Source organism: Zophobas morio, unplaced genomic scaffold (genome assembly GCF_036711695.1).
Source record: "Zophobas morio isolate AGI-343-1 ecotype UQ-CSIRO unplaced genomic scaffold, CSIRO_AGI_Zmor_V1 ptg000021l, whole genome shotgun sequence".
In the NCBI taxonomy this organism is placed as follows: domain Eukaryota; kingdom Metazoa; phylum Arthropoda; class Insecta; order Coleoptera; family Tenebrionidae; genus Zophobas; species Zophobas morio.
The window spans coordinates 97,049-121,998 of NW_026972126.1; the positions used below are offsets into that span (position 1 = coordinate 97,049).

At 30.2% G+C, this 24,950-nt stretch overlaps 1 protein-coding gene and 3 long non-coding RNA genes across 8 annotated transcripts in view; 1 reads left to right on the top strand and 3 right to left on the bottom strand.

Moving 5' to 3' along the window:
* The window catches only part of LOC135132153 (monocarboxylate transporter 12-like), a 343,441-nt gene that overhangs the window by 32,566 nt on the left and 285,925 nt on the right, over window positions 1–24,950 (top strand). The window lies entirely within an intron of this gene.
* On the bottom strand, window positions 126–24,231 carry LOC135132391 (uncharacterized). Of its 3 annotated transcripts, none has more exons than XR_010281020.1 (4): window positions 24,215–24,231; window positions 1,434–1,722; window positions 1,245–1,383; window positions 126–1,193 (listed from the first exon to the last, which is right to left on the bottom strand). It is a non-coding gene; the product is annotated as an uncharacterized LOC135132391 (long non-coding RNA). The 3 variants fall into 3 exon arrangements; XR_010281019.1 differs by having other exon boundaries at window positions 126–706; window positions 757–1,383; XR_010281018.1 differs by having other exon boundaries at window positions 126–1,383.
* Window positions 21,401–23,107, bottom strand: LOC135132393 (uncharacterized). The gene is made up of 4 exons (XR_010281023.1): window positions 22,601–23,107; window positions 22,408–22,550; window positions 21,936–22,353; window positions 21,401–21,885 (listed from the first exon to the last, which is right to left on the bottom strand). It is a non-coding gene; the product is annotated as an uncharacterized LOC135132393 (long non-coding RNA).
* On the bottom strand, window positions 23,227–24,173 carry LOC135132392 (uncharacterized). The gene is made up of 3 exons (XR_010281021.1): window positions 23,958–24,173; window positions 23,391–23,911; window positions 23,227–23,343 (listed from the first exon to the last, which is right to left on the bottom strand). It is a non-coding gene; the product is annotated as an uncharacterized LOC135132392 (long non-coding RNA).

The window sequence follows — 24,950 nt, forward strand, 5'->3', positions numbered from 1 at the left end:
TATCAGTGTTCAAATTTGTATTTATGGTTGCATCATTTACAACAACCGAATGCTTGACACGTTGTAAAGTAGGTAAATATTTGGAGTTATAGTTTAAACTGTTTTCGAGTAAAAGAAAGAAAAAGTGGTATGAATCAGTTTATTCAGAAACAATTTTTTGGAATTAAAACAGCCACATAGAGGCTGAAGAAATTAAGATAATCAAAGAGAAAAGAAAACAACTTAAAACTAGGAAAGCTTACTTCGTAGTAAGTGCAATTATATTCTATGAACATTTAATACTACTATAAAACACCAAAGTAGATTATTCATATTTCTTATGAAGTTAGAGATTGCAATTATTAACAAAGTTGACAACGTATGGATAAAGTTAAATATATATCTTTTAGTCAAAAGAGGTGTCTGCATAATTTGTTACAGTGTGTTTGCAGGTATATTTGTACAATGCAGCAGCTGCTGCATTCACTATCCAAATGTAATGTATAAATAATGATTTGTCTGGTGTATGGTGCGGTCTTAAAATTAGGTATTTTTACTATATTTCAATTGGATAAATATTTTTACACATATTTGTAAATTCTCGTGCTTTGCCAGTTTTAGACGTTGGAATTTTAATTATTAGCGTATCGTTTTTGTCTTGAATGCCGTCATTATTTTTCAATTTATCCATTCCACATGCTCCTACAACTTCTAATAAAAAATAAACCTAAAACATAATGATTTATAGACAATGTGATTGACCTTGTTTGAGATCACCTTTAACATCGTGTACATTTAATCACGGGCTTCTGTTAAAAATTTTGGTAAGTCTTCTCTTGTAAATATATTTGATTTCTTGGCAATGTAACCTATATTTTTTGCTTGAAAACTTGGTGTACTTAGATATATCTATGCTGTTTTTTATTAACAGAGTTGACTTTAACTACGAATATGCAGCCCAAAGTGTTAAAGATTTCACAGAATTTGCTTTTTCAGCGAAATACTCGTATGCAATGAGGTGTTCTCCATATATTTTGCATGGTTGTTTCTGCGCAAAAAAAAAAAATTCATACCGTTTTTCATAAACTGTGGCTGAGTTTTTAGGTAATAAATTTGATATATTATCTGCCAGTTTTTGCAAGTTCGGTCGAATGCATGTAAACTGCTTGTTATTATTGCTATCCATCTCTATTTTGCAATTGCTGCAGATCTTTCTGCAAGCAAAAATATTAAAAGTGCCGAAAAATAAGAGGTATGCTTCATACTTTCATTTAAAATGGGCATGTAAGCTAATAATCTCTTCTGTAATAATAATAAAAGCTTATTATAGGTTATGTAGATACAAGAAAATTGTTCAAATTCTTCCTTTCCGCATACTCCTACAACTTCGAATAAAAAATATACCTAAAACATTATGTTTTATAGACAATGTGATTGACCTTCTTTGAGATTACCTTTGACATTAGGTACATTAATCACGGGCCTCTGTTAAAAATTTTCGTAAGTTTTCTCTTGTAAATATATTTGATTTCTGGGAAACATAACCTATATTTTTTGCTTGAGAACTTGGTGTACTTAGATTATATCTATGCTGTTTTATATTAACAGAGTTGACTTTAACAACGACTATGTAGCCCAAAATGTTGATTTCACAGAATTTTCTTTTTCAGCGAAATACTCGTATGCAAAATGAGATATTCTCCATATAATGTTTTCCATGGTTGTTTCTGCACCGAACAAAAACTTATTGCAGGTTATGTGGATACACATTGTTCGCTGCCATAGAATGTCGCTGCACTTCAAGAAATCCGCTGTTGCCATGCAAGGTTGCGACGTTGCGAGATTACGCGCAAATTTAGTTAATAAATTATATTTATAAAATTAATAAACCGGATGTGTTTCTAATAACTAATAAAAAGGGTTATCAAAGAGTATAGAATTACTGCTAAACCGAAAAACAATTTATAACCTTGTAAAATGTAATTGTGGAGGTAGATAATACTAATATGACAACACCGCATTTAATTTCTGTGCCGATTTTTGAACATAGAAAAAGCACATTACTGCGCGATTTCGAAAAAAGAAACATTACTATTTTTTAGCAGCTTTTAACCTCTCTTTTTATATTTCTCCAAGAAAGGCGTACATGTCAATTTTAAAATACCAGTTTAAGTTGGAGTAAGAAATTTACTTTTATGGTTGTGTGTACAGGCACTTCTACAATTAGCAGTACAAGTTTTTGTTAATCTCTTAAATTATTTTTCTACTTATGGAGCCAATCTGGATATTTGCTTAAGGGTGTGCTTTAAATTTTAGGAATTAATATCTTGGAACGTCATGCATCGTTTCCATACATTTTTGAGCTTCTGTTTTATTTTCTAATCACTTGGAATTTCATTTCCAAAAACAAAAATTGTACTTGAAATGATAGATATGAAGCTCATTATTCCGAAACATGTAATTATAAGATCAAATGTTACTATGCATGAAATGTATTATTTGATATAAAGTAACTTTTGATATCGCATTCTTTAGATTTTTTTCATGGGTACTTTACAGTTAATAGTATCACCATGAAATTGTTTCTTAGATTTGTTTTTCTTTCTTCCGGTATTTGAATCACAATTTGATAATCTTAAAACAACGACAATTAATTTAACTTTAGCTTGAGTTGTGAACCTGAAAGTTGTTTTGTATGAATTTGTGTGACAAAAGTGTACTAAAGATGAAAATAATTACTTATACTCTTTTATAATCATTAATTACATTTGTAGCAATTTTTGGCCTCTCGTATTTTATATTATTTTATCCAAGAAACAAGCGAAATTTGAAAAACCAGTTTAATATTTTAATGGAGCAGTAATTATGAACCCAAATGTTGCTATGGATAAAAACTATTATTTGATTTAAATTAACTTTTGGAATCACAGTCTTTGGATTTTTTTCGTAGATACTCCACAGTAAACAACATAATTATAAATCTGTCCCTTTGATTTATTAATTTCTCAATCCGCCGATATTTGAAAGACGATTTGGTATTCTTAAAACAAGGGTTACTAATTTAATGTCCCCTTGGACTGTGAGCCTGAAAGTTGTTTTGTATGAATCCATATGGGGTCAAAGTGTACTAAAGATGAAAAGAATGACTTCGTTTATAGCAACTTTTGGCCTCTCGTGTTTAATATTTCTCCAAGAATGTTTTTAATTTTGTAAGATATTGGGCCAATAAAACATACACAGACAACATTATTTGCAATTCTTCCAACCACCTATGGATTCATAAAATATCAACTTTTGCATCTTTAATTGAAATATTGTTCAATTCTAATCTAAACCATGAAAACTATAATAAAGAACTTCAGTCCATAAAACAAATTGCAATAAATAATGACTTTAAAGTAAAATTAATCCACAATCTAATTGACAAAATAAGATACAAAATTAAAAAAAAAAACAATGTTGCTCGTTGTTCAAAACGGACCATGATACTAAGGAAGACATAGGTAGATATTATTTTCTGGATTTTATTGAAACATTATCTTACAAAATTAAAAACATACTAAATAGAGTGAATAAAAATGTTAATATTTCATTTATAAAAATTAATTCAACCAGAAATCAGTTACTGAACAACAAAGATAAAATTACTTAACTAGATAAAGCCGGAGTCTATCAATTACAATTTGAATGTTGAGATTGTGCCTTAAATTTTACGAATCCATATCGTGAAATAATACACCTCATGAATTTCACCGGCTTGTGTTGAAATTTCGGGTTTCCAATTTTAAATTTATTAATCTAGTACTTCGTTCCAAAAACAAAATTGTGCCCGGAATGATGGGTTAATTACCTGTTTTCACATATACGAAGCGCACGAGTCCGAAAGTTACCTAACATGCAATTATGAGGCTAAATGTTGCTATGGATGAAAACTATTATTTGACTTAAAGTAACTTTTGGCATCACAGACTTTAGATCTTTTTTCATAGGTATTTTACACTTAACAACATCATTATGAATTTATTTCTTAGATTTATTTCTCAATCCACCAATATTTGTCTTAACCTCATAGAAAATGTTTCGTCTTATGGAAAAAATCTGAATCTTTACACTTGGGGGTGTGCCTGAATATATAGCACCGAATATTGCCTCACATGAATTTTACTGCCTCGATTTGACCAAATTTTGGGTTTCCGATTTTAGATTTAATCATGTTCCTAGTACTTTAAGATATGTTAGCACATGAGTCCGAAATTATGAGGCCAAAAGTTTCTATGGATGAAAGCCATTATTTGATTTAAAGTAACTTTTGGCATCACAATCTTTAGATTTTTTTAATAGTTACTTCACAATTAATAACACAATTATGACTTTCTCTTTTAGGTTTATTTCTCTTATCTGTTATTAAAATAACTGCTATTAAGTTAATTTTAGCTTGGGTTGTAAGTTTGAAAGTTGTTTTCTACGATTCTGTGAGGCCAAAGTCTACAAAAGAAGAAAGTAATTTTAGGTTAGATGGTTAAACATTCAGCCAATTATTTGTTTTTATTTATACTACTTAAAAAATTTAAATTATCACTTTAACTTTGAATAAAAAAATATTTTTGTGAATGAGTCTACAGATACTTCTACCATTCACAGTCTAATTTTGTCTTAACTTCATACAAAATGTTTCGTATTTTTGAAAAAATCTGAATCTTTACACTTGGGGGTGTGCCTGATTATATAGCACCGAATATTGATTCACATGAATTTTACTGCCTCGATTTGTCCAAATTTTGGGTCTCCGATTTTAGATTTATTCATGTACCTTGTACTTTACTGTATGTTAGCACATGAGTCCGAAAGTTATTCGTCATGTAATTATGAGGCCAAAAGTTTCTATGGATGAATGCCATTATTTGATTTAAAGTAACTTTTGGCATCACAATCATTAGATTTTTTTAAATAGTTACTTCACAATTAATAACACAATTATGACTTTTTCTTGTAGGTTTATTTCTCTTATTTGTCATTAAAATAACTGCTATTAAGTTAATTTTAGCTTGGGTTGTAAGTTTGAAAGTTGTTCTCTACGATTCTGTGAGGCCAAAGTCTACAAAAGATGAAAATAATTTTAGGTTAGATAGTTCAACATTCAGCCAATTATTTATTTTTATTTATACTATTTTCGTGTGGTATAGCAAGAATAATGGTCAAAAATCAAGTATTTTAGGATCAAAAAACGGCACATCATTTTCCAGATAATATTAACACTAATAAGTCTAAAAATCTAACCAAATATTGACTTTTTTAAAGTGTTATAAGTTTACTGACGAGGTGGCTGAGAAAGGGGATGAACCCTGAAACTGCTATCACCAAAATAGTATAAATAAAAATAAATAATTGGTTGATTGCAGAACTACATAACCCAACTTTATACCCACGCTAATATGGAAACACACATATCAAAATAATTAGCTCATTTATAGCAACTTTCGAACTCTCGTATTTTATATTTGTCTAAGTAGCAAGTACTTAAAAAATTTAAATTATCACTTTAACTTTAAATAAAAAAATATTTTTATGAATGCGTCTACAGATTCTTCTACCATTCACAGTCTAATTTTGTCTTAACTTCATACAAAATGTTTCGTATTATGGAAAAAATCTGAATATTTACTCTTGGGGGTGTGCCTGAATATATAGCATCGAATATTGATTCACATGAATTTTACTACCTCGATTTGACCAAATTTTGGGTTTCCGATTCTAGATTTATTCATGTACCTTGTACTTTAATGTATGTTAGCACATGAGTCCGAAAGTTATTCGTCATGTAATTATGAGGCCAAAAGTTTCTATGGATGAAAGCCATTATTTGATTTAAAGTAACTTTTGGCATCACAATCTTTAGATTTTTTTTAATAGTTACTTCACAATTAATAATACAATTATGACTTTTTCTCGTAGGTTTATTTCTCTTATTTGTTATTAAAATAACTGCTGTTAAATTAATTTCAGCTTGGGTTGTAAGTTTGAAAGTTGTTTTCTACGAGTCTGTGAGGCCAAAGTCTACAAAAGATGAAAATAATTTTAGGTTAGATAGTTCAACACTCTGCCAATTATTTATTTTTATTTATACTATTTTCGTGTGGTATAGCAAGAATAATGGTCAACAATCAAGTATTTTAGGCTCAAAAAACGACAGATCAAATTCCTGATAATATTAACACTAATAAGTCTAAAAATTTAACCAAATATTGACTTTTTTAAAGTGTTATAGGTTTACTGACGAGGTAGCTGAGGAAGGGGATGAACCCTGAAACTGGTATCACCAAAATAGTATAAATAAAAATAAATAATTGGTTGATTGCAGAACTACCTAACCCAACTTTATACCCACGCTAATATGGAAACAAACATATCAAAATAATTGGCTCATTAATAGCAACTTTGGACCTGTCGTCCTTTATATTTGGCTAAGTAGCAAGTATTTAAAAAATGTAAATTATCACTTTAACTTTGAATAAAAAATATTTTTATGAATGCGTCTACAGATACTTCTACCATTCACAGTCTAATTTTGTTTTAACTTCATACAAAATGTTTCGTATTATGGAAAAAATCTGAATCTTTACACTTGGGGGTGTGCCTGAATATATAGCACCGAATATTGATTCACATGAATTTTACTGCCTCGATTTGACCAAATTTTGGGTTTCCGATTTTAGATTTATTTATGTACCTTGTACTTTAATGTATGTTAGCACATGAGTCCGAAAGTTATTCGTCATGTAATTATGAGGCCAAAAGTTTCTATGGATGAAAGCCATTATTTGATTTAAAGTAACTTTTGGCATCACAATCTTTAGATTTTTTTAATAGTTACTTCATAATTAATAACACAATTATGACTTTTTCTTGTAGGTTTATTTCTCTTATTTGTTATTAAAATAACTGCGATTAAGTTAATTTTAGCTTGGGTTGTAAGTTTGAAAGTTGTTCTCTACGATTCTGTGAGGCCAAAGTCTACAAAAGATGAAAATAATTTTAGGTTAGATAGTTCAACATTCAGCCAATTATTTATTTTTATTTATACTATTTTCGTGTGGTATAGCAAGAATAATGGTCAAAAATCAAGTATTTTAGGATCAAAAAACGGCACATCAATTTCCAGATAATATTAACACTAATAAGTCTAAAAATCTAACCAAATATTGACATTTTTAATGTGTTATAAGTCTACTGACGAGGTGGCTGAGAAAGGGGATGAACCCTGAAACTGGTATCACCAAAATAGTATAAATAAAAATAAATAATTGGTTGATTGCAGAACTACCTAACCCAACTTTATACCCACGCTAATATGGAAACACACATATCAAAATAATTAGCTCATTTATAGCAACTTTCGAACTCTCGTATTTTATATTTGTCTAAGTAGCAAGTACTTAAAAAATTTAAATTATCACTTTAACTTTGAATAAAAAAATATTTTTATGAATGCGTCTACAGATTCTTCTACCATTAACAGTCTAATTTTGTCTTAACTTCATACAAAATGTTTCGTATTATGGAAAAAATCTGAATATTTACACTTGGGGGTGTGCCTGAATATATAGCACCGAATATTGATTCACATGAATTTTACTACCTCGATTTGACCAAATTTTGGGTTTCCGATTTTAGATTTATTCATGTACCTTGTACTTTAATGTATGTTAGCACATGAGTCCGAAAGTTATTCGTCATGTAATTATGAGGCCAAAAGTTTCTATGGATGAAAGCCATTATTTGATTTAAAGTAACTTTTGGCATCATAATCTTTAGATTTTTTTTAATAGTTACTTCACAATTAATAATACAATTATGACTTTTTCTCGTAGGTTTATTTCTCTTATTTGTTATTAAAATAACTGCTGTTAAATTAATTTCAGCTTGGGTTGTAAGTTTGAAAGTTGTTTTCTACGAGTCTGTGAGGCCAAAGTCTACAAAAGATGAAAATAATTTTAGGTTAGATAGTTCAATACTCTGCCAATTATTTATTTTTATTTATACTATTTACCTGTGGTATAGCAAGAATAATGGTCAACAATCAAGTATTTTAGGCTCAAAAAACGGCAGATCAAATTCCTGATAATATTAACACTAATAAGTCTAAAAATTTAACCAAATATTGACTTTTTTAAAGTGTTATAGGTTTACTGACGAGGTGGCTGAGGAAGGGGATGAACCCTGAAACTGGTATCACCAAAAGTAGTATAAATAAAAATAAATAATTGGTTGATTGCAGAACTCTACCTAACCCAAATTTATACCCACGCTACTATGGAAACAAACATGTCAAAATAATTAGCTCATTTATAGCAACTTTGGACCTGTCGTCCTTTATATTTGGCTAAGTAGCAAGTATTTAAAAAAATTTAAATTATCTCTTTAACTTTGAATAAAAAATATTTTTATGAATGCGTCTACAGATACTTCTACCATTCACAGTCGTAATTTTGTCTTAACTTCATACAAAATGTTTCGTATTATGGAAAAAATCTGAATATTTACACTTGGGGGTGTGCCTGAATATATAGCACCGAATATTGATTCACATGAATTTTACTACCTCGATTTGACCAAAATTTGGGTTTCCGATTTTAGATTTATTCATGTACCTTGTACTTTAATGTATGTTAGCACATGAGTCCGAAAGTTATTCGTCATGTAATTATGAGGCCAAAAGTTTCTATGGATGAAAGCCATTATTTGATTTAAAGTAACTTTTGGCATCATAATCTTTAGATTTTTTTTAATAGTTACTTCACAATTAATAATACAATTATGACTTTTTCTCGTAGGTTTATTTCTCTTATTTGTTATTAAAATAACTGCTGTTAAATTAATTTCAGCTTGGGTTGTAAGTTTGAAAGTTGTTTTCTACGAGTCTGTGAGGCCAAAGTCTACAAAAGATGAAAATAATTTTAGGTTAGATAGTTCAACACTCTGCCAATTATTTATTTTTATTTATACTATTTACATGTGGTATAGCAAGAATAATGGTCAACAATCAAGTATTTTAGGCTCAAAAAACGGCAGATCAAATTCCTGATAATATTAACACTAATAAGTCTAAAAATTTAACCAAATATTGACTTTTTTAAAGTGTTATAGGTTTACTGACGAGGTGGCTGAGGAAGGGGATGAACCCTGAAACTGGTATCACCAAAAGTAGTATAAATAAAAATAAATAATTGGTTGATTGGAGAACTCTACCTAACCCAAATTTATACCCACGCTAATATGGAAACAAACATGTCAAAATAATTAGCTCATTTATAGCAACTTTGGACCTGTCGTCCGTTATATTTGGCTAAGTAGCAAGTATTTAAAAAAATTTAAATTATCTCTTTAACTTTGAATAAAAAATATTTTTATGAATGCGTCTACAGATACTTCTACCATTCACAGTCGTAATTTTGTTTTAACTTCATACAAAATGTTTAGTTTTATGGAAAAAATCTGAATCTTTACACTTGGGGGTGTGCCTGAATATATAGCACCGAATATTGATTCACATGAATTTTACTGCCTCGATTTGACCAAATTTTGGGTTTCCGATTTTAGATTTATTCATGTACCTTGTACTTTAATGTATGTTAGCACATGAGTCCGAAAGTTATTCGTCATGTAATTATGAGGCCAAAAGTTTCTATGGATGAAAGCCATTATTTGATTTAAAGTAACTTTTGGCATCACAATCTTTAGATTTTTTTAATAGTTACTTCATAATTAATAACACAATTATGACTTTTTCTTGTAGGTTTATTTCTCTTATTTGTTATTAAAATAACTGCTATTAAGTTAATTTTAGCTTGGGTTGTAAGTTTGAAAGTTGTTTTCTACGATTCTGTGAGGCCAAAGTCTACAAAATATGAAAATAATTTTAGGTTAGATAGTTCAACACTCTGCCAATTATTTATTTTTATTTATACTATTTTCGTGTGGTATAGCAAGAATAATGGTCAACAATCAAGTATTTTAGGCTCAAAAAACGGCAGATCAAATTCCTGATAATATTAACACTAATAAGTCTAAAAATTTAACCAAATATTGACTTTTTTAAAGTGTTATAGGTTTACTGACGAGGTGGCTGAGGAAGGGGATGAACCCTGAAACTGGTATCACCAAAATAGTATAAATAAAAATAAATAATTGGTTGATTGCAGAACTACCTAACCCAACTTTATACCCACGCTAATATGGAAACACACATATCAAAATAATTGGCTCATTTATAGCAACTTTCGAACTCTCGTATTTTATATTTGTCTAAGTGGCAAGTACTTAAAAAATTGAAATTATCACTTTAACTTTGAATAAAAAAATATTTTTATGAATGCGTCTACAGATTCTTCTACCATTAACAGTCTAATTTTGTCTTAACTTCATACAAAATGTTTCGTATTATGGAAAAAATCTGAATATTTACACTTGGGGGTGTGCCTGAATATATAGCACCGAATATTGATTCACATGAATTTTACTGCCTCGATTTGACCAAATTTTGGGTTTCCGATTTTAGATTTATTTATGTACCTTGTACTTTAATGTATGTTAGCACATGAGTCCGAAAGTTATTCGTCATGTAATTATGAGGCCAAAAGTTTCTATGGATGAAAGCCATTATTTGATTTAAAGTAACTTTTGGCATCACAATTTTTAGATTTTTTTAATAGTTACTTCATAATTAATAACACAATTATGACTTTTTCTTGTAGGTTTATTTCTCTTATTTGTTATTAAAATAACTGCGATTAAGTTAATTTTAGCTTGGGTTGTAAGTTTGAAAGTTGTTTTCTACGATTCTGTGAGGCCGAATTGTACAAAAGATGAAAATAATTTTAGGCTAGATAGTTCACCACTCTGCCAATTATTTATTTTTATTTATACTATTTTCGTGTGGTATTGCAAGAATAATGGTCAACAATCAAGTATTTTAGGCTCAAAAAACGGCAGATCAAATTCCTGATAATATTAACAATAATAAGTCTAAAAATTTAACCAAATATTGACTTTTTTAAAGTGTTATAGGTTTACTGACGAGGTGGCTGAGGAAGGGGATGAACCCTGAAACTGGTATCACCAAAAGTAGTATAAATAAAAATAAATAATTGGTTGATTGCAGAACTCTACCTAACCCAAATTTATACCCACGCTACTATGGAAACAAACATGTCAAAATAATTAGCTCATTTATAGCAACTTTGGACCTGTCGTCCTTTATATTTGGCTAAGTAGCAAGTATTTAAAAAAATTTAAATTATCTCTTTAACTTTGAATAAAAAATATTTTTATGAATGCGTCTACAGATACTTCTACCATTCACAGTCGTAATTTTGTTTTAACTTCATACAAAATGTTTGGTTTTATGGAAAAAATCTGAATCTTTACACTTGGGGGTGTGCCTGAATATATAGCACCGAATATTGATTCACATGAATTTTACTGCCTCGATTTGACCAAATTTTGGGTTTCCGATTTTAGATTTATTTATGTACCTTGTACTTTAATGTATGTTAGCACATGAGTCCGAAATTTATTCGTCATGTAATTATGAGGCCAAAAGTTTCTATGGATGAAAGCCATTATTTGATTTAAAGTAACTTTTGGCATCACAATCTTTAGATTTTTTTAATAGTTACTTCATAATTAATAACACAATTATGACTTTTTCTTGTAGGTTTATTTCTCTTATTTGTTATTAAAATAACTGCTATTAAGTTAATTTTAGCTTGGGTTGTAAGTTTGAAAGTTGTTTTCTACGATTCTGTGAGGCCAAAGTCCACAAAATATGAAAATAATTTTAGGTTAGATAGTTCAACACTCTGCCAATTATTTATTTTTATTTATACTATTTTCGTGTGGTATAGCAAGAATAATGGTCAACAATCAAGTATTTTAGGCTCAAAAAACGGCAGATCAAATTCCTGATAATATTAACACTAATAAGTCTAAAAATTTAACCAAATATTGACTTTTTTAAAGTGTTATAGGTTTACTGACGAGGTGGCTGAGGAAGGGGATGAACCCTGAAACTGGTATCACCAAAATAGTATAAATAAAAATAAATAATTGGTTGATTGCAGAACTACCTAACCCAACTTTATACCCAGGCTAATATGGAAACAAACATATCAAAATAATTGGCTCATTAATAGCAACTTTGGACCTGTCGTCCTTTATATTTGGCTAAGTAGCAAGTATTTAAAAAATGTAAATTATCACTTTAACTTTGAATAAAAAATATTTTTATGAATGCGTCTACAGATACTTCTACCATTCACAGTCTAATTTTGTTTTAACTTCATACAAAATGTTTCGTATTATGGAAAAAATCTGAATCTTTACACTTGGGGGTGTGCCTGAATATATAGCACCGAATATTGATTCACATGAATTTTACTGCCTCGATTTGACCAAATTTTGGGTTTCCGATTTTAGATTTATTTATGTACCTTGTACTTTAATGTATGTTAGCACATGAGTCCGAAAGTTATTCGTCATGTAATTATGAGGCCAAAAGTTTCAATGGATGAAAGCCATTATTTGATTTAAAGTAACTTTTGGCATCACAATCTTTAGATTTTTTTAATAGTTACTTCATAATTAATAACACAATTATGACTTTTTCTTGTAGGTTTATTTCTCTTATTTGTTATTAAAATAACTGCGATTAAGTTAATTTTAGCTTGGGTTGTAAGTTTGAAAGTTGTTCTCTACGATTCTGTGAGGCCAAAGTCTACAAAAGATGAAAATAATTTTAGGTTAGATAGTTCAACATTCAGCCAATTATTTATTTTTATTTATACTATTTTCGTGTGGTATAGCAAGAATAATGGTCAAAAATCAAGTATTTTAGGATCAAAAAACGGCACATCAATTTCCAGATAATATTAACACTAATAAGTCTAAAAATCTAACCAAATATTGACATTTTTAATGTGTTATAAGTCTACTGACGAGGTGGCTGAGAAAGGGGATGAACCCTGAAACTGGTATCACCAAAATAGTATAAATAAAAATAAATAATTGGTTGATTGCAGAACTACCTAACCCAACTTTATACCCACGCTAATATGGAAACACACATATCAAAATAATTAGCTCATTTATAGCAACTTTCGAACTCTCGTATTTTATATTTGTCGAAGTAGCAAGTACTTAAAAATTTAAATTATCACTTTAACTTTGAATAAAAAAATATTTTTATGAATGCGTCTACAGATTCTTCTACCATTAACAGTCTAATTTTGTCTTAACTTCATACAAAATGTTTCGTATTATGGAAAAAATCTGAATATTTACACTTGGGGGTGTGCCTGAATATATAGCACCGAATATTGATTCACATGAATTTTACTACCTCGATTTGACCAAATTTTGGGTTTCCGATTTTAGATTTATTCATGTACCTTGTACTTTAATGTATGTTAGCACATGAGTCCGAAAGTTATTCGTCATGTAATTATGAGGCCAAAAGTTTCTATGGATGAAAGCCATTATTTGATTTAAAGTAACTTTTGGCATCACAATCTTTAGATTTTTTTAATAGTTACTTCATAATTAATAACACAATTATGACTTTTTCTTGTAGGTTTATTTCTCTTATTTGTTATTAAAATAACTGCGATTAAGTTAATTTTAGCTTGGGTTGTAAGTTTGAAAGTTGTTCTCTACGATTCTGTGAGGCCAAAGTCTACAAAAGATGAAAATAATTTTAGGTTAGATAGTTCAACATTCAGCCAATTATTTATTTTTATTTATACTATTTTCGTGTGGTATAGCAAGAATAATGGTCAAAAATCAAGTATTTTAGGATCAAAAAACGGCACATCAATTTCCAGATAATATTAACACTAATAAGTCTAAAAATCTAACCAAATATTGACATTTTTAATGTGTTATAAGTCTACTGACGAGGTGGCTGAGAAAGGGGATGAACCCTGAAACTGGTATCACCAAAATAGTATAAATAAAAATAAATAATTGGTTGATTGCAGAACTACCTAACCCAACTTTATACCCACGCTAATATGGAAACACACATATCAAAATAATTAGCTCATTTATAGCAACTTTCGAACTCTCGTATTTTATATTTGTCGAAGTAGCAAGTACTTAAAAAATTTAAATTATCACTTTAACTTTGAATAAAAAAATATTTTTATGAATGCGTCTACAGATTCTTCTACCATTAACAGTCTAATTTTGTCTTAACTTCATACAAAATGTTTCGTATTATGGAAAAAATCTGAATATTTACACTTGGGGGTGTGCCTGAATATATAGCACCGAATATTGATTCACATGAATTTTACTACCTCGATTTGACCAAATTTTGGGTTTCCGATTTTAGATTTATTCATGTACCTTGTACTTTAATGTATGTTAGCACATGAGTCCGAAAGTTATTCGTCATGTAATTATGAAGCCAAAAGTTTCTATGGATGAAAGCCATTATTTGATTTAAAGTAACTTTTGGCATCACAATCTTTAGATTTTTTTAATAGTTACTTCATAATTAATAACACAATTATGACTTTTTCTTGTAGGTTTATTTCTCTTATTTGTTATTAAAATAACTGCTATTAAGTTAATTTTAGCTTGGGTTGTAAGCTTGAAAGTTGTTTTCTACGATTCTGTGAGGCCGAATTGTACAAAAGATGAAAATAATTTTAGGCTAGATAGTTCACCACTCTGCCAATTATTTATTTTTATTTATACTATTTTGGTGTGATATAGCAATAATAATGTTCAACAATCAAGGATTTTACAATTTACTTCTTTTATCGCATCCCCTTTGCTCCAGCCTTACTCCGCTCTTTTCCACTCCTTTCATCCACCCTGCTTCTCTTCCATCTTCATTCAATATTTCTGTTATACTTTCCTTTTTTCTTTAATTTCGCTCTAGTCTTGTAGCATGTATTCTAAAGTCTCTTGCACTTCTCCACACATCCTATATATTCTTCTGCTTTCGCTTAAGCAAAAGTTATTGTTTCTTTCTTCATGTCCACCCCTCTGTCTAGCAATTACTTTTTCTCCTTCGTTCTTTCTCTCTCTAGGTACCTTGGCGTTCTAAACGTCCATACATCATTTACCAATCCATTCCTCCCTGGTCTTTTCCCTCTTTTCGACCCTCCAACTTGTTTCCATATTTTTTCCACTGTTCGGCCATTCTTTCTCTCTCAGCATTCTCGGTTTAACTCTTTTGCGCTACAGTACTCTCATTTCCACTCATTAGTTTCATGAAATGGTACTTCCATTGTATTATTAGCATTTCTTCACTGATCATGTTTTTGTTTTTCCTTATTTTGGTTCTTGCTCTGATTTTATGGCTTTTATTTTATTTCTTCTTTCGGAATCTCTTCTTTTTTTTATTCACACCGACCTGTTATTATTTCTTGCTGGACAGTACTCTTCTTTTTTATCTTTCCCTTTTTACACCTTCGTAAACATTTTCTTTCTTATGTTTTTAAATCTCTGCATCTATTAACCCGCCATTTGTTTCTCTTTTCTGATTTCTTCGTTATAAATGCTTTTCTTATTGCTGCTTTTTCAGTTGTTATTTTTAGTTCTTCTATTTTATTTTAGCTTACTTCTTTTGAATTCAATTTCCAACATCTTTTATAATGCTCAGTTCCCTTCTCCTTTTTATCTACTTCCTTATTTGTGACTCCGACTTTTCTACTTCTATCCCTCAATTTTACTTCTTATAGCATGTGGTCGGAATCAATTCTTTCTCCTAATTTAAATGTTTCGGCTTCTTCATCAGCTACTGGGTTACATATACAGGTAAATTCTTTATCTTCATCCCCCTCCTTCACCCCATTCAAGACTACCAAACTCTTTCTTCAATTAATTTCCATAGAAATTTTCTGTCTTTATTTAAAATTTTATCTTTAGATTTTTCTGTGCGTTCTCCGCTATATTCCCTGCTTTTGTTGCCTATTTTGGCGTTAAAACCATCTCCTATCAGAAGAAATTCTTCGTTAGACTCTTCAATTTTTTCTTAAATTTTTTTCTTCAAATTTTTTGTAATTCCAATGCAATACAATATGCAAATTCTTTTTTTCTTTTATCTTTCTTTCCACTATGCGTTCCACTTCTATTACCCGCTCTTCGATTTGTTTTATATCTTTTGTCACCCCTGTTATGGATCCCCCACTTGCTTCACCCTCAACTTTTCCTTTTTCCTTGTTCAATTTATTCCCCTTACTCTTTAGTATCCATGTTTCTGTTAATCACACAAAATCAAAATTTTATGTACTCAGTAAATAAATTCTGTTTATTTTTCTTAATAATGCAATATTTCAAACAAGCAATTTTAAACCCCATTTGTCCTCCCCGCTTTTCTTTTCCATTCCCTCTCTATTTTTTTTATAATTACCACCCCTTCTCTTTATGCTTCCTTGCTCAGTTAATTCCAACTCTCTTTGTAAAATTTTTCATCCAAATTTCCCTGTCTTCATTCCATGTCCTCAACTTTCCGTTTCTTACATTCTATAGCTGTTGTGTATCTTTTTTTTTTCTTTCTTACTCTCTAACTTCTTTCTGAATTTTTGGCTCTTCTACTGTCCAATTGTTTTCAGTTGCTTTATATTTTCTTTAATTTTAGATAAATTTCCAACATTCTTCTGGAAATTACTACCTTCAAACAACTTCCCGCATTTATATAAAACCTAGTCATAATATTAGCTTTGTTAAGTAAATCATCTATGCAACCAACTTTTATACTTAACAATCTTTTCTCAAACCAAAATTGTTAAAATTACTGTTAAAAGATGTCACTGGATATGCGTGAGTCCAAATGTTACGTTGAATGTGTGAGTCACTTCGGCCTCAAAAGCTACGGCGAGGCCGAAACTTCCAATTTGAGCCCAAAAGTATATATACGTGAGAGAATTTGAGGTCGAAAGTTATCATTAACATATATATTGATATATATATATAAAACTAATTTTTAATTTTCTTTTTTTTGCCTATGACATTCAACTTTTGTTTTTTAAATGACATCCTAGATATTTTTTTAATTTTTGTGATTTTTTTTTCTGAATACATTGATGTACCATGTTTCGCATTTTGTTAAAAAGTTGTGGTAAAAATTAATTTAATTTTTATAGCAAGGTAACTGTAACTGAAAAATGTACCAAAATTTTTGTTACATAGCAAGTTTAACACGGTTTATAACACTTATTAATGTATAGGAGTTTTAAATTTGAAAATTAAACTTCTATACGAAAACATTATTAACTCAAAACATTTTATTGCAAATATGATGTATTAAATTATTAATGTTTGAAAATATTATGTACACTATGATACATCAATAAATTTAGAAAAAATCTCTACATGAATCTTAAAAAAATATTCAGGGTGTCTGGTGTCATTTAAAAAACAAAAGTTGTATGTCGTAGATAAAAACAAATGAAAGTTAAAAATGATTTTTTTTAAATCAGATCGTTGTATTTATATTTAGTAGACGATATATGTATGTATGTAAATTTTTTGAAAAATATATAAAAATTATACAACATTTGACAATTAATTTCTGAAATTAGAAAACGACTCCTCAAAATTTTGCATAATTATGCCTTAGTGCTCATTCACAATGGGCATAAAGCATAAGGATGTCATAAGCATTAATGCATATGAATTTATGTTTAGTGCTCTATGGTTGTATTCGTTCACAATGAGCATAAGTGCTCATTCACAAGAGGCATAAAGCATAAGGATGTCCTAAGCATTATGCTCATTGTAAACGAATAGAAGCATAGAGCACTAAACATAAATTCTTATGCATTAATGCTTATGACATCCTTATGTTTTATGCCCATTGTGAATGAGCACTTACAGTTATAATGAACGTGGCCAGGTCAGATCACCAAAGCGTTTAACTGAATGTAATTTGCAAAGTGCAAAATTGTATGCTTCTGTAAGTGTAGTTTTTTTTAATCCTCTCTTATTTTTAAATTCGCTATAATGATCTACGTATCCATATTTTACTTAATTTTTATTTGAAGATAGGAACTTGATTATATTCTAAATTAATTGATCCTCACTTAATATTAACTGATAGAGATCATTCTTTTAGCTACATCTAATTTGTTCATCTATTGGTAGATTTCGACAACAATCTTTTTAAAGCAACATTTAGTTTTTATTCAATTTTTTTTAATGAATATAGGTATTTGTCGGCAAATGTTTTATTTATTTCTGTTCGTTAGAATTTCGCATTTAGTTGATTTTTTACTTACTGAGCGTAAGTAAAGGAAGTATTGCAATCAAGTCCATCGGCCGACTCTCTACTTCTACGTTTTCTCGACCTTTCATTACCCCTACAAGACGAAGAAATAGGTCTCTCATTTCCGTCTGTCCGTCTGTCTGCAGCCCCGGATTTTTATTAGGCAGATAATCTCCGAAAGTACGGGGCGATTGTTGTCAAATTTTGTATTTACGAGTAATTAGAAATGTAGATGGTAAAACGCTAACCAAAATTTGTCTAATCGTCCTCACCAACAATGTGATGACGTCACTTTAAAATTGCACATAGTAAATGGGTTTTAAATTGTATGAAATAACATAGTCCTATACATGTAGTTTATGACTTCGTATTGAGTTTTACCCGAAAAGTGCAGAATTTTGGAAAAAAATCAAAATTATGAAACATCAAAATTTTGTGGTATAAATCCGCATTTTATTCATATTTTTTTAATTTGCATAAACAGGATGACACAAAAAAATTATTGAATGCGTGATTTATTTTTTTAATTTAATCAGGAACTGCAAAACCGAATGTTTTAAAATCATGGAGATGTTTAAGATTATCATAAACATGGTAAATCTTTGATCAGAATGTATTTGCTCATCCACCCTAAAAAACAATTGATGACAACACCTCAAAATTTTGCTAAATAAATCCTATCTTAAATATGCAAAATATGATGACTTTATACTTGTGATTTATCACTGCATTAATATTTTTTAGATTTGGTTATACAGCTGTCTCAAAAAAATTAATGACTGAAAATTAGTATTTTCTTAAAATTAAAAAAATAACGCTTGACAAACAGGTATCAAATTCCCGCAAGGGTGTCCAAAATGCGAGGATAGCAGTTTTTTGTTCCATAGCTACCTATCTTTTAATAATTTTTGAATTATTTTCGCAATAATTTATGGGTTTGGCTAACCAGACGTATTTCGGAGATGAATTTTTGCATACAGTATTTATTTTTCATGTTTAATCAAGTGATGCAACTTAATTAAACTTAATTATATCAAAATTAAATTAAGGCATGGAAAATTTACTTTTTCAAGATAATGATTATTCTCACCGGTTCATATTAATACTCACCTATCAAAATACTTACATTTCAAATTTCATAACAATCCGTTCAAAAATACCTGAGTTATTGCGCCCGAAAATGTTACGTGGGACACTTAGATGGGAAACAGACAATCTAGAGAAAGATGAAAGTCTTAAAATGTGTCTCAGCAAGCATAATGATTATTTTGCAGAATTCATATGGTTCAGACAAAATATGTGCACGAAAACTAAAATGACACATGGACTTCACATGTACTAATTTCATTGTAGCGTTTGCCACGCTAAGTATTATTAAAGGATCGAGATCCTTCGAGGGCCTGTAAATTTGCAAACGTTTTATGCATTGAGTTTTGACACTAAGATTACCGATAATTCATGAAATTATTTTTTTCTATTTAACAATATAGACAGAGACAAGCTTAAAATTGCAGAAAATTATGGAGCATTTTGTTGTGCTTCTAAAGGTGCCAGCTAAACATTTTTTGGTGATTCTGTTTCGAAATCATTCATTAATTACGGCTATTTATAAACGATTTATATATTAATGGGTTAATACAGCAATCAGATATACCCCCGCGCACTTGATGTGAAATTTTTTATTTAAATGTTATAAATATCATGAAATTTGGAACTGATTTTTAGCAGTTTCGTGTATGAAATTGCAATCACCGGAGAAGTATTGCAACCAACTCGTTTGTTAATAGGCGATTATTAATCGCCCTTATTAACAAGTATTGATTAAATAATAATTGCTATGGAGCATTGTAACTATTTTGAAAAGGGTCTTTTTATTACTAGTTTAGCGTTCTTAAATTTTTTAATTAATAATTTGAAATATTAAAGTTACTCTTAAAGAATATGCAATTTTAGATCTCTAAATCAATCTTAAAGTTTCTAACACATATTGTACCATTTTGTGGTAAAAATTTCGATTTTTTTAGGATGTTAATATTAAAAAATCTTAATTTGTGATTTATGTTATGTGTAAGAAAAGCTTAGATATCATTTAAAAACTTTATGAAATAAACTAGAAAATTTTTCTGCTAACATTTTTTTACAAATCTTTAAGCCAAAAGTCAAATAAACATTGCATTAATAAATCGCAAGTGTAAAATTATGTTATTTTATAAATTTTCTTAAAATTTTAGGTGGGAATAGGTATCCAAATTTTGGTTGAACTAACTCGATAGACATGTACAACTAGTAAAAAGAAAATGTTACTAATGTCTATCAAACTTGCATATCTGTTAATAAAAAAATCGCCTTGGCGTTTATTTTATTAATGAGTTATCCGTTTGTCATGGCACTCATGGCGTCAAAAAGACAGGCAGATAAGATATATTTTTGGTTTTCCTTATTTTCTTTTGTCACATTTTTGCATATCCACTGGTTGTAAATCCAACTTTCAAGATACACAAGAAATTTTACAGATCAATACAATGTGAAGCGATTTTCCATAAATTTAATGTGGCAACAATGTCGGGATTGATAACGTCGGTTTACTGTGTTATTTATACTGAAATGGGACTGAGAAAGCTGTTGGACATAGTGGGTCTGGTAACGTTGGATGAATATGGTGTTAACTTTTTTCAAGGAATAATTTTACCCCTCTACTTTTTTTTAAGTTTGTTATTGCAAAAACCATTAAATTTATTATATTATACTCGGAAAAACAGCCGGGCTTGGTAACGTCTGTTTAATATGTTGGGTCTGGTAACGACGGTTGGATACGTATATATATATATATATATACGTCAATGATAACTTTTGGCCTCGCGCCAGATTTAGGCAACAAGTAATGGGAGAATATGAAAACCACATCCTAGCCTCAAACCTGTCATATCAGTGTTCAAATTTGTATTTATGGTTGCATCATTTACAAACAAGCGAATGCTTGACACGTTTTAAGGCAAGTAAATATTTGGAATTATAGTTTAAACTGTTTTCGTGTAAAAGAAAGAAAAAGTGGTATGAATCAGTTTATTCAGAAACAATTTTCTGGAATTAAAACAGCCACACAGAGGCTGAAGAAATTAAGATAATCAAAGAGAAAAGAAAACACAACTTAAAACTAGGAAAGCTTACTTCGTAGTAAGTGCAATTATATTCTATGAACATTTAATACTACTATACAACACCAAAGTAGATTATTCATATTTCTTATGAAGTTAAAGATTGCAATTATTAACAAAGTTGACAACGTATGGATAAAGTTAAATATATATCTTTTAGTCAAAAGAGGTGTCTGCATAATTTGTTACAATGTGTTTGCAGGTATATTTGTACAATGCAACAGCTGCTGCATTCACTATCCAAATGTAATGTATAAATAATGATTTGTCTGGTGTATGGTGCGGTCTTAAAATTAGGTATTTTTACTATATTTCAATTGGATAAATATTTTTACACATATTTGTAAATTCTCGTGCTTTGCCAGTTTTAGACGTAGGAATTTTAATTATTAGCGTATCGTTTTTGTCTTGAATGCCGTCATTCTTTCTCAATTTATCCATTCTATATGCTCCTACAACTTGTAATAAAAAATAAACCTAAAACATAATGATTTATAGACAATGTGATTGACCTTGTTTGAGATCACCTTTAACATCAGGTACATTTAATCATGGGCTTCTGTTAAAAATTTTGGTAAGTCTTCTCTTGTAAATATATTTGATTGCTTGGCAACGTAACCTATATTTTTTGCTTGAAAACTTGGTGTACTTAGATATATCTACTTGACTTTAACTACGACTATGCACCCAAAGTGTTAAAGATTTCACAGAATTTGCTTTTCCAGCGAAATACTCGTATGCAATGAGGTGTTCTCCATGTATTTCGCATGGTTGTTTCTGCGCCAAAAAAAAAAATTTTCATACCGCTTTTCATAAACTGTGGCTGAGTTTTTGGGTAATAAATTTGATATATTATCTGCCAGTTTTTGCAAGTTCGGTCGAATGCATGTAAAGTTCTTGTTATTATAGCTATCCATCTCTATTTTGCAATTGCTGCAGATCTTTCTGCAAGCAAAAATATTATTAAAAGTGCCAAAAAATAAGAGGTATGCTTCATACTTTCATTTAAAATGGGCATGTAAGCTAATAATCTGTTCTGTAATAATAATAAAAGCTTATTATAGGTTATGTAGATACAAGAAAATTGTTCAAATTCTTCCATTCCGCATACTCCTACAACCAGGTTCGAATAAAAAATATACCTAAAACATTATGTTTTGTAGACAATGTGATTGACTTTCTTTGAGATTACCTTTGACATTAGGTACATTAATCACGGGCCTCTGCTAAAAATTTTCGTAAGTTTTCTCTTGTAACTATATTTGATTTCTGGGAAACATAACCTATATTTTTTGCTTGAGAACTTGGTGTACTTAGATTATATCTATGCTGTTTTATATTAACAGAGTTGACTTTAACAACGACTATGTAGCCCAAAATGTTGATTTCACAGAATTTTCTTTTTCAGCGAAATACTCGTATGCAATGAGATATTCTCCATATAATGTTTTCCATGGTTGTTTCCAGGCACAGAACTTCAATATAAGAAATGATACCTACGTTGTTAACGATGGAAACAAATTTGCGCCCTCGGTGTGCAGCTGGCCAACTATACTATACGCGCGTAAATTTGAATACGCGGATCACCTACTTCCATATAGGCAACCACCTACTTCTGTATAGGCAACCACCTACTTGTGTATAGGCAACCACCTACTTCTGTATAGGCAACCACCTACTCCTGTATAGGCAACCACCTAGTTTTGCGGGTTATTTTAATGTAAATTCTCATATGAAATTACAAAAAGTATACAGAATGTAATGTAACCTATTTATTATCATACATCTAAATACATATCAAATAACCAAATCAAGAAATACAAATATTAGATACAATAATAATAAGAGAAAGATATGTAACTCACAATGTGAAGCTTCTAGGGTTATCATCCCTCCTGTCAGATTGTGTTGTAAGGAAAATGAACAACTGCGTACCTAAACAAACAATTTTGGAAATTTGAAAACAATAATAGTCCACTTACTTGACGAGATATTTCTGTCAATATCGATATGTGCCAATTCATTTAGCGTTACTCAAGGTGCACCACGAGGAGGCGAACTACAACTCTGAAGCAATTTCCTCTCAGCAAACGTTACTTTCTTCTACGGTAGAAAAGTCTGTTTCAGCAGAAAATGAGCAACTAGCTACGGATTCCACAGCAACTGAGTGTAAATTTCCGCTGCAACCACTTGACTGCTCATGGACTCTTTGGAGACATATTCCTTTGGGACCACATTAGGCAACAGTCTATTTCGATGTAATGGATCATGAAAATCTGTCGAGTGAAAATGATTTTTACACAAGTATAAGGACTTACACGGTTTACTTGCATCAATTTTACAAATTTATCTCCAAAGTTCCTCCATTTCCAAATTTCTTGGAAAATGGTAAAATCTAAGGTCATTACCACCACCCTTGTAGAACACATTTCCGCAGTTTGGATATTTACATCGATATGCAATACGGCGTGGTTTCTCCATGTTCGAGAGATGTAAGAAATGCCTAAAATAGAACTATTAATAAGTATATTCCTATTCTAAATACTTACCTCAGTCCGGCTTTTTTCCCTGAACGATTTTACACTTTCATAGCAGCGGCTTTTTTAATCGCACGTATGCACACCACAAAACCAGCTGATGCCAGCTAACGGCATCGCACTCTCATTGGATGATTTGAACGTTTTCAAAGTGCGCGTTTTTCATTACTTGGTCAGCTCGACACCGAGGGCGCTGAGGCTTGCTTCCTAAATTTGTATTCGAGTGACACCCCCATGTTTCCAGGGTTGTTTCTGCACCGAACAAAAACTTATTACAGGTTATGTGGATACGTGGTAGATACACATTGTTCGCTGCCATAGAATGTCGCTGCACTTCACGAAATCCGCTGTTGCCATGAAAGGTTGCGACGTTGCAAGATTACGCGCAAATTTAGTTAATAAATTATATGTGTTTCTAATAACTAATAAAAAAGGTTAACAAAGTGTATAGAATTACTGCTAAACCGAAAAACAATTTATAACCTTGTAAAATGTAATTGTGGAGCTAGATAATACTAATATGATAACACCGCATTTAATTTCTATGCCGATTTTTGAACATAGAAAAAGCACATTACTGCGCGATTTCGAAAAAAGAAACATTACTATTTTATAACAACATCATTATGAATTTATTTCTTAAATTTATTTCTTAGATTTATTTCTCAATCCACCAATATTTGTCTTAACCTCATAGAAAATGCTTCGTCTTATGGAAAAAATCTGAATCTTTACACTTGGGGGTGTGCCTGAATATAGCACCGAATATTGCCTCACATGAATTTTACAGCCTCGATTTGACCAAATTTTGGGTTTCCGATTTTAGATTTAATCATGTACCTAGTACTTTACTGCATGTTAGCACATGAGTCCGAAAGTTATTCATCATGTAATTATGAGGTCAAAAGTTTCTATGGATGAAAGCCATTATTTGATTTAAAGTAACTTTTGGCATCACATTCTTTGGATTTTTTTAATAGTTACTTCACAATTAATAACACAATT